Consider the following 14454-nt stretch of genomic DNA (forward strand, 5'->3'; position numbering starts at 1 on the left):
GCATAACTTTGCTAGGCAGGAACTTCCTTTATGGTGAGAAACATTAGATAATTATCTCGCTAGCGCCAAGAAAAGGTGAAATTGTATACAGTTATGTTGCGACTTTATCACCCCCTCCACGCGTCAGACCTTCATTTTTTATTAATGCCCTGTTACATTTTTGGCAAAATCTCCTCCCTCTTCTTCAGGATGAAGTTTGTATGCGTGCTTTCCAACGTTCAAAATATTGAAAACGCATATAGATTTTTACAGTGTTTGAAAACATTTATGGAAAGGGGGTGATAAAATCGGAACATTACTGTACCACTCTTTTCAATGTCTGAGAGCCATTGACTATCTTTACCACTTTAAAGAAGATACGACATTTATTTCTGGCCTGAATCACGAGACAAAACATGCTAAAATGCAGAGCACATTCTTGAGTTACAATTGTAACTAAATTATATCCACTTTTGTTATTATATCCTAAGATGACGTAATTGCGATCAATTGTATCAAGAATACTTTTATGTGACGTCATAGTTTCCCTCGCCTGTGCGTTGGACAAACGAGTCTATTTATAGACCAGCCACCAAAACGAAGAACCACTTGATCTTAAACCTCCCCTCACTTCAAGTGCTGCAATGGCCTCATGGATAAAGGCGCCGGATTGTAGTTGAAGGCTGGCGTCCTTGGTTCGATTCCCGTCTGGGTGTGGGTTTTTTACATACTAAGTGGGGCAAGTTTTTTATACAAAAAACTTTTCGCTAAAAATAAATAACACTCTTAATAAAAATTAACCAAAAAATGAGTTAAAATTTATCCAACTCAATTTTTACCCAATATACTTATATCTAATTTATAACAACATGTGTTATAATTTTTCGATCATTCCAAGATTTATTATATCTCACGTTGTTATAAATTTGTTAAAATTGTATCAAGACCTGTTATAATTATGTTATGGCTAGAGCAATTTTTGTTATAATTTTTGTTATTTTAACACCTAACCGGCGAATTTTATAACTCATTCTGTTATGAAAATTTTTTGAAATAAATAACTCAATCGGTTATAATTTTGTTATGCCTTTCTGATCGGGTTTGCTGGCACTTTTGCAACTATTTAAAAACAACTTAAATCAATTTTTACTGATAGTAACATTAAATTAAATAGAACTATTGAAAAACAATCGAATCAATTAGTCACTAATAAAGCTAATGTTCACTTATTGTACGAACTATATGGGCTTGATTTCTATTGTAAAAAGTAACAATATATCTACTATGTGTTTTATTGTGAACAATTAAACCAGTCATATGTTAATAATATTTACCATGTAATGAATGGTCATTTTTTATCCGGGATGTAAAGCAATTCAGCCCTGTCGGTTTAAATTATGATAATATGCTATCTATGGAAGATTTTAAATTTTTCATGGAGCAATTCATGTTTTCTATGGTGCAGTTTGATAATACTTATGGAGAATTCTTTTATTTTATATGGTGCAATTTCAATTTTTCATGGTGCAATTTAATTTTTCTATGGAGCGATATTCAATTTTCTATGGGTACTACTTTAATTATTTATGGAGCATTTGCATTTATGTATGGAGCATTTGTATTTTATTATGGAGCAATTCAGTATTATTTATTGGTGCAAAAGTGCACTTTTAATGAGAAAATTTTATGTTTTACCGGTACATTTTTTATAGAGTATGGAACGTTTTCAATTATTTATGGGTAACATTGCATATTTTTATGGAACATATGTTCATTCTTTATGGAGCGCTTTTTGGTTTTCCATGGAGCGTTTCGATTTATTTATGGGTGCAATAAATAGGCTGCCTTAGGTATACTGATGCGAGGAATAGTGACATGGTCACTTAAGTTCATCATTTATTTTCGGCCAAACGGCATTCGGCCAAATGACCGACGAATCCTGTGGTGTGCCTACCATCATGTACTTTGCGTTTGGCACATTCCTGATACAGTTCACCACATTTCTAGCACATTCCTGATAAAGATACCCACGGCTTAGCTTTCCGAAGGACCACGATGTACAGTTGAGCTTAGAGACCTTCACTGGCACTCGGACGTGAATCAGTTCCCCCTAACATGAGGAACAGACGCCTGTGAGCCGCCTAACCTGGAGAACAGACGACCCAGCTTGCAGAATCAGCCCGCATCTCTGTCCGCCTACGGAGGAAGCTTCCACCCGGGGTTGGTTACCCAAGCCCCAGACAACCAATTTGCACATATAGTGAAGTTTATGTTCATGTTATACGTACTTTTATGCGGTAAAGTTACATCGCATAAGATGCAGTAAAAGTGCCTTATGCGTGCAAAAGTGGAGGCGCTATACGTGCATTGACGGAAAAATAATAACCAGGCACCAAATTTTTCGCTCACTCACGTGAGTAAAGATCTATCCCACAGCGATATTATCCGGATAAAGCAGCCTGTGATATTTTCCTTGCACCCATGAACGATTGAAAAGGCTCTCACTCCTGCTCCTACACCCTAAAACGAAACAACACAGGCTTGTGTACAATGTACACAGATTTGTGTACTACTAGATCAGCCTCCACCCCTGTGTCAAATGTACACAGTCACTTTTCTGGCTCTAGCGCTGGTATGGAAGCAAAGTTCATAACTAATTTTCTCTGAACGATGACATGCATTATCAGGAATCGATCAGTGCAAAAATAATTGTTAATTTTGTTTTCATGCCAGCGCTGGAGCCGGAAAAAGTATCTGTGTACATTTGACACAGCGGTGAGGCTGATCTAGTAGTACACAAATCTGTGTAACTTCCGTAACCGTGTATGCGTGATAAAAATATGCTCTCGCCAACTAGCGCTCACTCACAAATCATTTGCTCTCGCAGGAGAACATGTTTGCTGAGTCTGCGTTTCACCCGGTTGACGTCTGAGTGGCGTCGTGTTATTGAGATAGCCTTGAAACAAGTACATTTATTGTAAACACAGTACCACTAAACATCAAATAATTGATCTCGTGCATCGGAGGAGATGTTCTGTGACTCGCAGAAGGAGTGAAAAATGGGATGCTTTGTTGTATATCAGTGAGTTGTGCATGGAGAGGATGAGAATTATCGTGAGCGCTGGAGTGAGAGACTTTTATTTTTCATCCCATGCAGTGAGAAATCACGATCGCGGAGGTGGATAAATCCGGGGAATTTGATCACGTGAGTGAAAAATTGGATGCCTGATAATAACGCTATATGACTTCAGGCGACATCTTCCCTGCCCTTCGGTTCAGAAAGGGGTATGGGCGCGTTCTGCCAACTTGATCGAGGCAGATTTCTTGTGAGAACAAGTTGCATACGGACATTCAAAAGTGCCTGAACGAAAGATGTTGCTTGTGAGGATCACTTGAAGATCGGATGGAAGATCATTCTTTTTTTTTTAGAAAATTCGCGTTCGTCTATTTGTTGCTCTTCGTGTTCGTATATTTTAAGTTTCATCTTCAACTGAGTTTGATGAACGCTGCTAGTCAGCAGGGATGATCTTCGCATCTGCATCCGTTGAACCATTCTGAATGGCCGTCGTGAAAGTATCACCAAAAGCGCTACTAATATTTCTTTTATATTTTCATGTATCTGAGTATCATGAGTGATAGCAGTAAGCAGGGATAGCAGTGAAAAATGGAAGTAATGCAGTACGACGGTGGTGCGATGCTGGTAAAAAATATCGCTGGAGATGAGCATTGTTTGTACTCAGCCATGTCTAAGACGTGCTCCGAAGTGTCAGGCATAAAGCACTAATCTACAAAATCCCGGGAAAAAAGTTGAAGGACCTTATTTCACGTGGAAATCCAGCGGTAGACAAGAGGTGGATATGGACGGGTGTCCGTTGGAATTGGAAGGACATTGGTAATGACAGAGCCGAATTTAGGAAGGGACGAAGCGATTGTAGCAGGAGATGGTGAAGTTGGACTACGAAGACGATTTGCTAGAAACCGCAGACAGCAAATGACATAGGGTTATCGTATTTCAATGGAGATGGCGATGAGGAAGAAGCAGCATTCCAAGAACATAACCAAAATTTAATCACAACTACCTACCACAAAAAACAACACGATCGAACGAAAATAGGAAAGAGCAACCCAGCAAAACCAGTATGTTCATAACGCTTACCCCAAACAAGCGACCCAAAGGTAAATTACGTTGACCATTTAACTAACAACACATTCTCTTACAGCTCAATACACCACATCGATTTCCCACTTTTCCCAATCCTTAAGGCCACGCAAAACTTAAAAGCCGCAGAGCTTAAGAGGTTGCTATGCCTACTCCCAAATTCAAAGGTGTATTATGGACAATGCGAGTCCTCGGACTTGCATTGGAGACTTGGCCCTATGACCCCCTTGTGCATCAATAAAATAAAATAAAATAAAATATATGACTTCAGGCGACATCTTATGCGATGCACGGTGTGCACTATTGCGACGTAATATACCATCTTATGCGACTTAATAATATTCAGAAAAAATAACAATTCTTGTCACCTCAGTATCGAACTAAGAACCTTTGGATTTTTGAGCCACACTTCACACTTAACACCAAACACCACTTATGAAACACACTGATTAATTGTCATGACATTCTAACTCACCTCCGTGTTTGTTAGAATGCTCTTGGTTCCCCTGTGCTGTACGTGTTCGACAGGCTATCTGGAGCTTATAATGACGAAGCGTGATTTCCTGCACAGTTATCACTATCTCTTTCTTGCTAGCACTATCAATTGTTATCTATCAGGTCAACAAAACAAAAATGATGGCTTTGTAACTAGTTTTGTAACCATGATGATGACTGTTAACTTTCTTGTAGCTTTTTGGCACTCCAACAGCACCTCTTTCATTGCTATCACATATCACATCGCAATATACCAACGTTAACGATTCTAGCTTATGCGAGTTTGCATGCACATTTGGACGAGTTTATTTTTACTTTTATGCGATTTAGTTTGTACACCAATGCGAGTTTAACTGACATAGTAAGAAAAGTATCAAGCGAAGTCGTATAATCATCGCAGTGCGCAATTATGCGAATTCAATTGACACTTTGCGAGTCCGCTCGAACTCGTTTGCGAATAAGTAAAGTTCGTCGCAACAAAACATCAGAATATCGGCTACTACGATGTAGTTATACACCATAAAAGTTAATTTGCACTCTTATATGATATTACCAGATACAACGCAATAAGTTCAAAAAATAACATCATATGCGATGAAAATTGTCCCTCAGCCGTATATTTATGCGATAGCGAGTAAAAATAGAACTTTATACGATGTACAGCGTACATCCTTATGCGATTTCTGGTTATCTGGGCCCAGACAACCAATTTGCACGTATAATGAAGTTTATTTTCATGTTATACGTACTTTTATGCGTTAAAGTTACATCGCATAAGATGCAGCAAAAGTGCCTTATGCGTACAAAAGTGGAGGGAGGCGCTATACGTGCATTGACGGAACAATAATAACGCTATATGACTTTAAGCGATATCTTATGCGATGCAGCGTGTGCACTACTGCGAAGTAATTCACATCTTATGCGACTTAATAATATAAAAAAACAATTCTTGTCAGCTCAATATCGAACTAATGACCTCTGGATTGTCGAACCACACTTCACACACAATACCAAACGCTACTTATGAAACAAACTGAAACTGATTATCATGATATTCTAACTTACCTCAGTGTTTGTTGGAATGCACTTGGTTTTCTCTTGCGCTGTGAGTGTTTGGCAGGCTTAAAACGACGAAGCACCATTTCCCGTACACTTTTCACTGCCCCTCTCTAGCTAGCGCCTCCCAATGTAGATTATCAAGCCAACAAAACAAATAATGAAGACTTTGCAATCATAATTATGGCTGTTCACTTTCTTGTAACTTTTTGGCACTGCACCCACAGTGCAACAGAAACTCTTTCATTGTTATCACATATCAAATCGCATAATGTCAACATAAACGCTTCTAGCTTATGCGAGTTTGTATGCACACTTCAACGAGTTTATTTGTACATTTGGGAAAATCCATTAAGTACGTCACGCTAAAATCGGGAATTTTCGAACCCCCTCCCCCCTTCGTACGGGTTTTTCCTATACTTAATACTAGAGGGTCTTGTTTCCCGGACTGAAAAAAATCCCGGGATTCGGGATTTTTAATTTTTAAATCCCGGGATTTCCCGGGATCCCGGGATAAATCCAAATATTCCAAAAACCAAGAAAAATTGTATGAAATGCGTTTCCAAACATATTTTTTGATTTTTTTTTATTTATTCGAATTTGCGAAAAAGATGAAATTTCACAAAAAAAAAACAAATAGCCCCATTTTAACCATGTAAGACATGAAAAAGTTCTGGATGGAATTCCTACTGAAGTTGTCGTCGATTTTTTAACTTATTTCAAACTATATTTTTATTCCTAGAGGAACTAATTAACAAAGATTTCTGGGGAAATTATTTCATTGATCCAAGTGTTTTCTCCATATGTTATTTCTGGGATTTAATTTGAGATTTTTTCTGCCAGGAGAGGTGGAAAACTTTGGATTGATTTGAAAAATTGCTTGCTTAAAAAATTCTTAAAATAAATTTATTCGATATACCTTTAAAATAATTTCTTCAAAGAATCTTTTAAAACTTCTTACAAAATTTCTTCAATGAAATTCATAAGAAATGTCTTTCCACCTTCAGACGTTTCTTTTTTTGACTTTGACAAATTTATCACGAAGTTTCACTGGTCTTGTTTTCGATATATTTAGAAAAAATATAATCTTTGTGGACTTCGTGGCCGAGCGGTTAGCGGCGTCAGTCGTTTAGGTGTCTAGTAAGCCTCGGAATGTGGGTTCGTTTCCCTCTCCAATCGGGGAAAACTTTTTGTCAAACGGAAAATTCTCCACTGGGCCACTGAGTGTTTTATGTGTTGTCCGTTGTCTAATTTTAGTAATGTTCAGTCTGTGCGGCCTCTGGCCGAAGACGGTGTAATTGTCTTTTTTTCTTTTGGCAATCTCCAGATGTTCCTTGTTGTTTTCGAAAGAAATTATTACTTTCTTTTTATTCTAATTTTAAAAAATTACATCACTACTGGAACAGGCAGTGTATTTCAGATATTATTTTATCGACCATTTAAACCATTTTTGCAATCGTATGCCTGCTTGATGTTGGTAAAGCAGAAGCGCATTGAGGATGTTTACACAAATTTTCTAGATGAAAGCCTCCCAAAACTCTGTGATTTATGTGAGCGACTTTTCGCCACAATTCTGTTAAAATTTTTCATTTCACGTAAATATCAATACATTTTTTTAACTGGATTTAAAATCCTCTGAAAATGTAGTACTCTAGAAATCTAGTATCTTTCAGCATCAGATTTACTTGAGAAGTCTGTCAAAAATGGCTACAGGTATTTCAGATATCTTAAATAAAAATTGCAGAAGTTCCACTTGGAAATATTTGACATGCTCAGTGGAAAACGTCTACAAATTCTGCAACTATAAATTTTGCAAGAAAAATTGCATTCGAAGGATAGAATCCTCATTATGATATTCTACCAAATCAGTTGCATATTCACAAGGATTCCCATAAAAAAATTGATTTTCTTAGAAAAAGATGGCCGCTGGACCAGCCCTGTAGAATCGAATGCAAAATGGAAACATTGATGAAAAAACCTTGGATAAAACGTCTTGTGTGAATTGTTATGTTTCAATACAATACACTTTTGCCAGTTTTCTAATTTCGGGAAATCCCGGGAATTTAAGAAAAATATCCCGGGATTCGGGATTTTTCAGATCCCGGGATTTCCCGGGATTTTTGTCCCGGGAAATCCCGGGCAAGACCCTCTACTTAATACATTGCTTGTCACACTTTCACAAACCCCCCCTCCCCCCTAGGACCGTGACGTACTTAATGGATGGCCCCTTTATGCGATTTCATCCATACACCAATGCGAGGTAAACTAACACAACAAGAAAAGTAACAAACGAAGTCGTATAATTATCGCAGCACGCAATTATGCGAATTTATTTGACACTTTGCGAGTTCGCTCGCACGCTTTTGCGAATAAGTAAAGTTCATCGCAATAAAACATCAGAATATCATCTACTTCGATGAACTCATACCTTATAAAAGATGATTTGTATTCATATATGACTTTACCTGATACATCTTAATAAGTTCAAAAAATAACATCATATGCGATGAAAATTGTCAGTCAGACGCACATATATGCGATAGTGACTTAAAATAGTACTTTATACGATGTACAACGTAATTTCTTATGCGACTCCTGGTTGTCTGGGATGTATAGTCAGAATTGATCGTTGATTGATGATCGTTAATAACTGTTTGTAAAGTATTCTTTGAAAAATTATTGAAAAATAATTTCTCTCCGGATTTTTTTTAGTTTTTCCCACGAATTCATCCTAAAATTTCTCAAGAAACTTCTCCAGGCGTATTCCCCCAGCTATTCCTTCAAATATTCAATTCTTGCAGATATTCCTAAATAGATTGAAAAGAAGTTCTTCCAGCACTTCTTTTACAAGTTTCATCAAGAGATTCATGCAGAATGTTCTGCAGAGATTCCTTCGGGTGAATCCTCGAAAGGTTCCATCTAGAATATCTCTGTATATTTCTCCAGGGTTCTTTTCATAACCTCCTCCGCGGATTATGTCAGGCATTTCGTTAGCAATTCCTCAAGAAAATTCTCGAGAGATCTTCTAGAAGTTCCTCCAGGGGGTTTGCCAGAAGATCCTCAGATATTCCTCCACGGGTTGCATCATAAACTTCTCTTGGGATTTATTGAGACCTTTCTTACGGAAACTTTTCCGCGGACCCTTCAGGAAACCCTTAAGTGATTCTTTTAAGAATGTCTTCAAAAATCACTTCAGGATTTATTTCTTGGCGTTTCTACCGCAATATCTCGGGTGCGGTGGTGCACACGTCCAGCTCCGAATACGGCCTTTCGAGGATTGCGTAATCAGCTTTGGTCCCGTAACTTGCAAACGCAAACGAATTCCGCTCTGTATAATACGCTGATTCTTCAGGTAGCCTTCTAAGAAAACAAGACGTTAAAGGAGGTAGATCGAAAAACTTTCGGAGATCATGACTTTTCCTTACTCTACTAGGTTGCCTTACACGCCTGCTGTGATTAATTCTGCTAGAGATAGTAATCCAGATTTGATATCTGATGTAGGATTTTCAACAAATCCCGTCAAATTGTTTGCTTTGCGGATGACATGCACATACTCGACAGCACATCTGGAACGTTGACAGGGTAGGGTGGATTGTAGAGAACTCTATTAGATTATAAGATCATGATCATAGCATGTAAAGTGGTTTGCTATTATCATTTCATGTATTATCCAGCCCGGCCTAACAGATTTTACCGAAAGCCTGAAAGCCATACTCTTCCTGACAATCAAAACAGTAATCCCCAAATGGTGCTGACGCGAGTAAGTCACGCATCAGGTTGAACGGTCTTGCGTCTCGCCGTAATCCCAAGCCACCATCATCGCATCGTATGACCAAGCCTCGATCGTTACGCACATCGCTGGAGGCACGTTTGCCACTGGCACATGTCGGAACACACTCTTCGCCTCTTGATCATTTTTTTTTTGCTGTCAAAAATTCCGAGTGTTCTTCCTATAGGAAGTGCTAAGCAAGAACGTGATAACGGAGCCATTCTTGGCCCGCACGAGCGTCATAACCCTAACGTAGTGGGCTTGCGGTTATTTATAGCTTCTATCAGTTGGTGCGCTGAAGTCGGGTTTTTCGTTTCTGGTTTATGCTTCTTCTTGTCATACATTTATGTGTTCGTCCAGCACCAACTTTGTATGCACACAGGCAGCCGCCGACTAGAAGCAGCAGAGGTCTCGTGTGGCAAGGTGATCGATAAAATACATTGTTGCGCTTCTCACATGTTTGGCGATCGTTCGTCGATCATATGGTTGGGGCGTGTGAATCGGAGAGACAACGGCAGAGAGGAGAGAGAATGGGCTACTTATTACTTGGAGAATCTGCTCATTTGAGATATGCTGGTATCTGATTGGATAAGCAGTTCTCTGTTTTGAATTTTCACGTTTGATTGTGAGAGCTTGTTGAAGAGAGGCGCCGCACCTTAACGAAGGAAGAGAGTTTGAAGAGAAAAGATTACATGCTAAAAATAAGATACTCAGCAGTGACTGACTGTGATTAACATATTGATACATAAAATTGGCAGAAATTGGAGTTAATATTAATTTAGTTCAAGCTATTGCACACAATGTCATTTAGTACGCTCTGACACTAACTCTACGTCCACCGAAATTTTACAGTTTCTCATAAATGTAGCCGTCAATGTCCTGAGAGTATCATATGAAGTTCAAACTCGACTATCCCGAGAAATCTCTAGAAATTCGTCGTGTAAATCCTCCAATATTTTTTTTTTCGAAAATCCTCTCAGTAATAGCTATGGCGGTTTAGCATTAAATCCTCCCGAGCGGTTTTCCACGATAACTCAGACATTTCTCCCTTAATGCTTTCCAGCCCTCTGAAGTTTCGCAAGAACCGTTCTTCTTTTATTAAAATATAACACATTTGCAGGAATGTATCCGCATTTGCCCAGGATTTGGTTCCATCCAAAAATCCACATTTTGCGCCAAGATGCGCTTTAGCATTTGTTTATGAAATTATCCAGGAATTTCTATGAATTTTATTCAAAGGAATCACGACTGCTCTCTCAAGATTGCCTCGTAAATTTCACAAGGAGTTCTTCTAACAGTGCCATCAGAAATTCTCATAGAATTTTTTTTTTTTAATTTCTTCGGAAGTGACAGATGATTTTTTGCCGAAAATTAGCGTATTAGCATGTTTTGGCCTTTTCTCAAAAAATTCTATACTACCTATACCTTACAGCATTTTTTTAAAGACACAATTCCTATAATTCTTCCAGAAAAGCATCAATTTTTTTCACCAACTCCATGAGAACTTTTACAGCATTTCGCTGATTTATTCCCCTCTCATGAAAAACTTCGTTAAAGTGTCGTAAGCCCCGCTTGTAACTTCGCAGATTACTTTCTCCTTTAATCCTCTTTCACGTCGGGGCATCCTGGCCTACAAAGGGTGGCGGAATGCCACCTAGAGGTGGTCAGGCAATACCTCTTTCAAGCACTCTTCTCCTCGCGAAACCCTTGGAACCTTTTTTTACAGCTAATCCGCCTCATACAAAAATCAAGCAAGTTTTTAGATCGGACAGTTAAAACACATTGACAGTATATTTTTGTAGCCCTTCTGGCCCATATGAGAAGATAGGTTTAATAAGAAATATAAAGATTTATGGCAACTATTCTGCTAAAACTCTGTAATCTGCTGATACCCTTAAGGCATCTTCAGATCTTTTTCTTTTATTTTTTGGAGATGAACCAGCCGCGGGCTGAAAATCTGCTTAATAAAGCTAATAATAATAATAAACTTCGTTAAAATGTATGTAAGTACTTATTCTTTTTTCGGAAATCTGCTAAGAAATTTGTCTATTCAGATTTGCAGAATTCACCCGGTGATTTTCTCAAGGAGATTCCTCTAGCATTTCCGTAAACATTTCTTCACCGTCAGCATTCAGCATACATTTGGAAGCTGTCCGGCTGTGCTAATGAAAACCATCGGAAACTACCATTTAGGATTGAGTATTTTGATTTTTTAAATATGGAAGATGTTCAACAATTTTTGCGGTAATTTATTTACAAATTTCCTTATTAAATTTCAACTTTCGCGAGAATGTTCTCAAACAGCAACCTCTGAAATACTTCAATTTCAAAAGAACATCTCTTTGATTTCTTCAGGATTTTCAGCGGCGATTCTCTTAGAAATGGGTCTGGCTTATGTATTTGAATGGAAATCCAACAAGGCTTTGCTTCAAGATTTTATCCAAGTATTCCGTCAAAGATCTTTCCAGATATCGCTCCAGACAATTGCGGACAAATTCTAATAAGGCGCCATAAGCTACGTAGCCACATTTGTGGTCATCTCAGACCCACCTCGTAGACTTTTGTCCTAACATTTTTTTTTAAATTTGTATTAAGCGTAGACTTTGGCCAGCTCCCCATCCCCCCTTCGAGTTTACGTAGTTTATGGACAGGCCCTAAATCACTGATTGAAACTGATGGAGGGAGCCTTAGATGAGTAACTGACCAAATTCAAACCAAATAGAGATTATTGATAATACTATTAGGGCATTTCTTGAAGTAGTTCTGGAGCAATCTCATGAAAACATCTTTTAGGTACTTCTTTGAAGATTTTTGTTCTCTTTTTTTCACCTTGGAACAATGTAGAATATAGAAATACGAAACCTTATCCACATATATTCTTGAAAAGCCTCTTAGGGTTTTTTTTTTCAAATCTATCACCGAGAACATTTTTTATTGGTTCTATAATTCTTTAACTGATTGGCGGTTTGATCGGTTTCTTTTGAAGTTCTGTCAGTATCTCAAGAGAATGCCTGTAACAATGCTCCAATGAAAAAATCCCTTGAGATATCTTAAAATTCCAGAATGTATTACTCGATGAAACTGTCCAAAGCAACTATGTGAACATGGACTATCGATTTTTAGATGAATCAATGCAGAAAGCTTTCAAAGAATCTACCTTGACATTAATTAAACATTTTCGTCAAACCTCTAATGGTAACATGGGACCATTTGGACCCCAGGCAACTTTGGAATAATGGCAAACAGGTTTGGTATAACATATTGACCCCATTTTTGCAATACCTTCAAACTAGACCTAGATCTAAGCAGAATAGAAGTTGAATTCACGGCAAACTTTGATATTTATTTCATGTCAAAGTTGAACCAGGCGATTTTGTCTACCTGAGGCTAGACCTGGGGTCTATTTGGACCCCAAATTAAATTCTCTCTATCTCCTGAGTCTGATGTTTTGGATCATTCAAGTCTTCAATAAATTTGTTCGGTAGGTGTAGCGCCGTCTGGCGGGGCATTGTTTAATTCGAAATATTTCCTCACTAGATGGTGCTATTTGGCATTAACATTTTAGTAATATACCACCTTCAAACGAAATAATCTGAAGATTTTGAACTATTAGAAACGTGACGTCTTCGGTAAAGTTGCTCACAATAAGTCAAGGGCTTACAGACGATGGGCCGTTTGATTTGAGGCTTCACACATAGATGGCGCCAGTGAGCATGCAAATTCTGTATCTCATATATCTCAGGATCCTGATCACATCGAAAGATTGTGTGTTCGGAAAAGTTGTTTGATGGGTCAAGGACTAAGAGATGATGTAAAATTTGATTCAGAAATCCACATACAGGTGGCGCTACCGAGTATGCACATTTTGTCTCAGAATCCTGATCTTCAGTGTCGTCAGCAAAGTTGTTTGGTAAGTCAAGAATTTACAGATAATGGATCGTTTGATTCGGACCACTGCCACTAGGTGGCGCTAGTTTGCATACAAATTTTAAATAATTTATACCACAAGATTCTGATTATCTAGGAAAATTTAAGATTTTGTAAAGTTGTTCGGTAGGTGAAGAACTTATAAATAATGGGTCGTTTAATTCTGAATTTTGCTCATAGGTGGCGTCAGTGAGCATAAAAATCATATATCTCATGATTGTTATGATTATTTGGAAATATGGTGTCTATGGCAAAGCTGTTTGGTACACCAAGAACTTACAAATGAAAGACCGTTTGATTCGGAACTTCACACAAAGATGGCGTTACTAGTCATACAAATGTTATATTTCATATATCCATGGATCCATGGAAAATAACCATTATTTTTGACAATGTCTTCGGAAAACATGTTTGGTAGGTCGAGGGCATACAAATAGGGGACCGCTTGACAGAGATGGCATGCTTCTCCAGTGTGAGCATTTCGAATCATATGTCCCATCATCTGTAAGTCCTTTACCAGCCAAACAACTTTGCCGAAGACACAAAAGACTTCAAAATCAGGGTCATGAGATATATGAGATTGCAATTTCGATAGTGCTACTACATATGTCTACCTATGAATATATTTCCGGATCCTGATTACTTAGAGAACTCATGTCTTCGGCAAATAGTTCGGCTGGTTAAGAACATACAGATGATGGGCATATGATTCAAAACTTTATACTAGGAGGCGCTAGAGGACATTCAAACATTTTAATTTAATATATCTCAGGATCCTGATAATTTAGGAAGATTGCTGTTTCGGCAACGTTCTTTAAGTAGACGAAGGGCTTTCGGTTGAATTTCTGTTTGATTCGAGTTAGAGACGAACCAGCCAAGGGCTGAAAGTCTCTGATATAAAGACAAATCAATCAATCAAATTTGATTAGAGTTTCTACCACTGCGAGTTCCTGAACTAGTTAGCTATAAGTGAAACTATTTTGTGCTCAACCCTCAACGAAGTTGGAGTGTTTCTAGCAAAATACTGATTATATCACTACCGTTCATTGAACTACTACATCTTAGGGCT

The sequence above is a fragment of the Aedes albopictus genome, chromosome 3 (genome assembly GCF_035046485.1).
Source record: "Aedes albopictus strain Foshan chromosome 3, AalbF5, whole genome shotgun sequence".
Classification (NCBI taxonomy): Eukaryota; Metazoa; Arthropoda; class Insecta; order Diptera; family Culicidae; genus Aedes; species Aedes albopictus.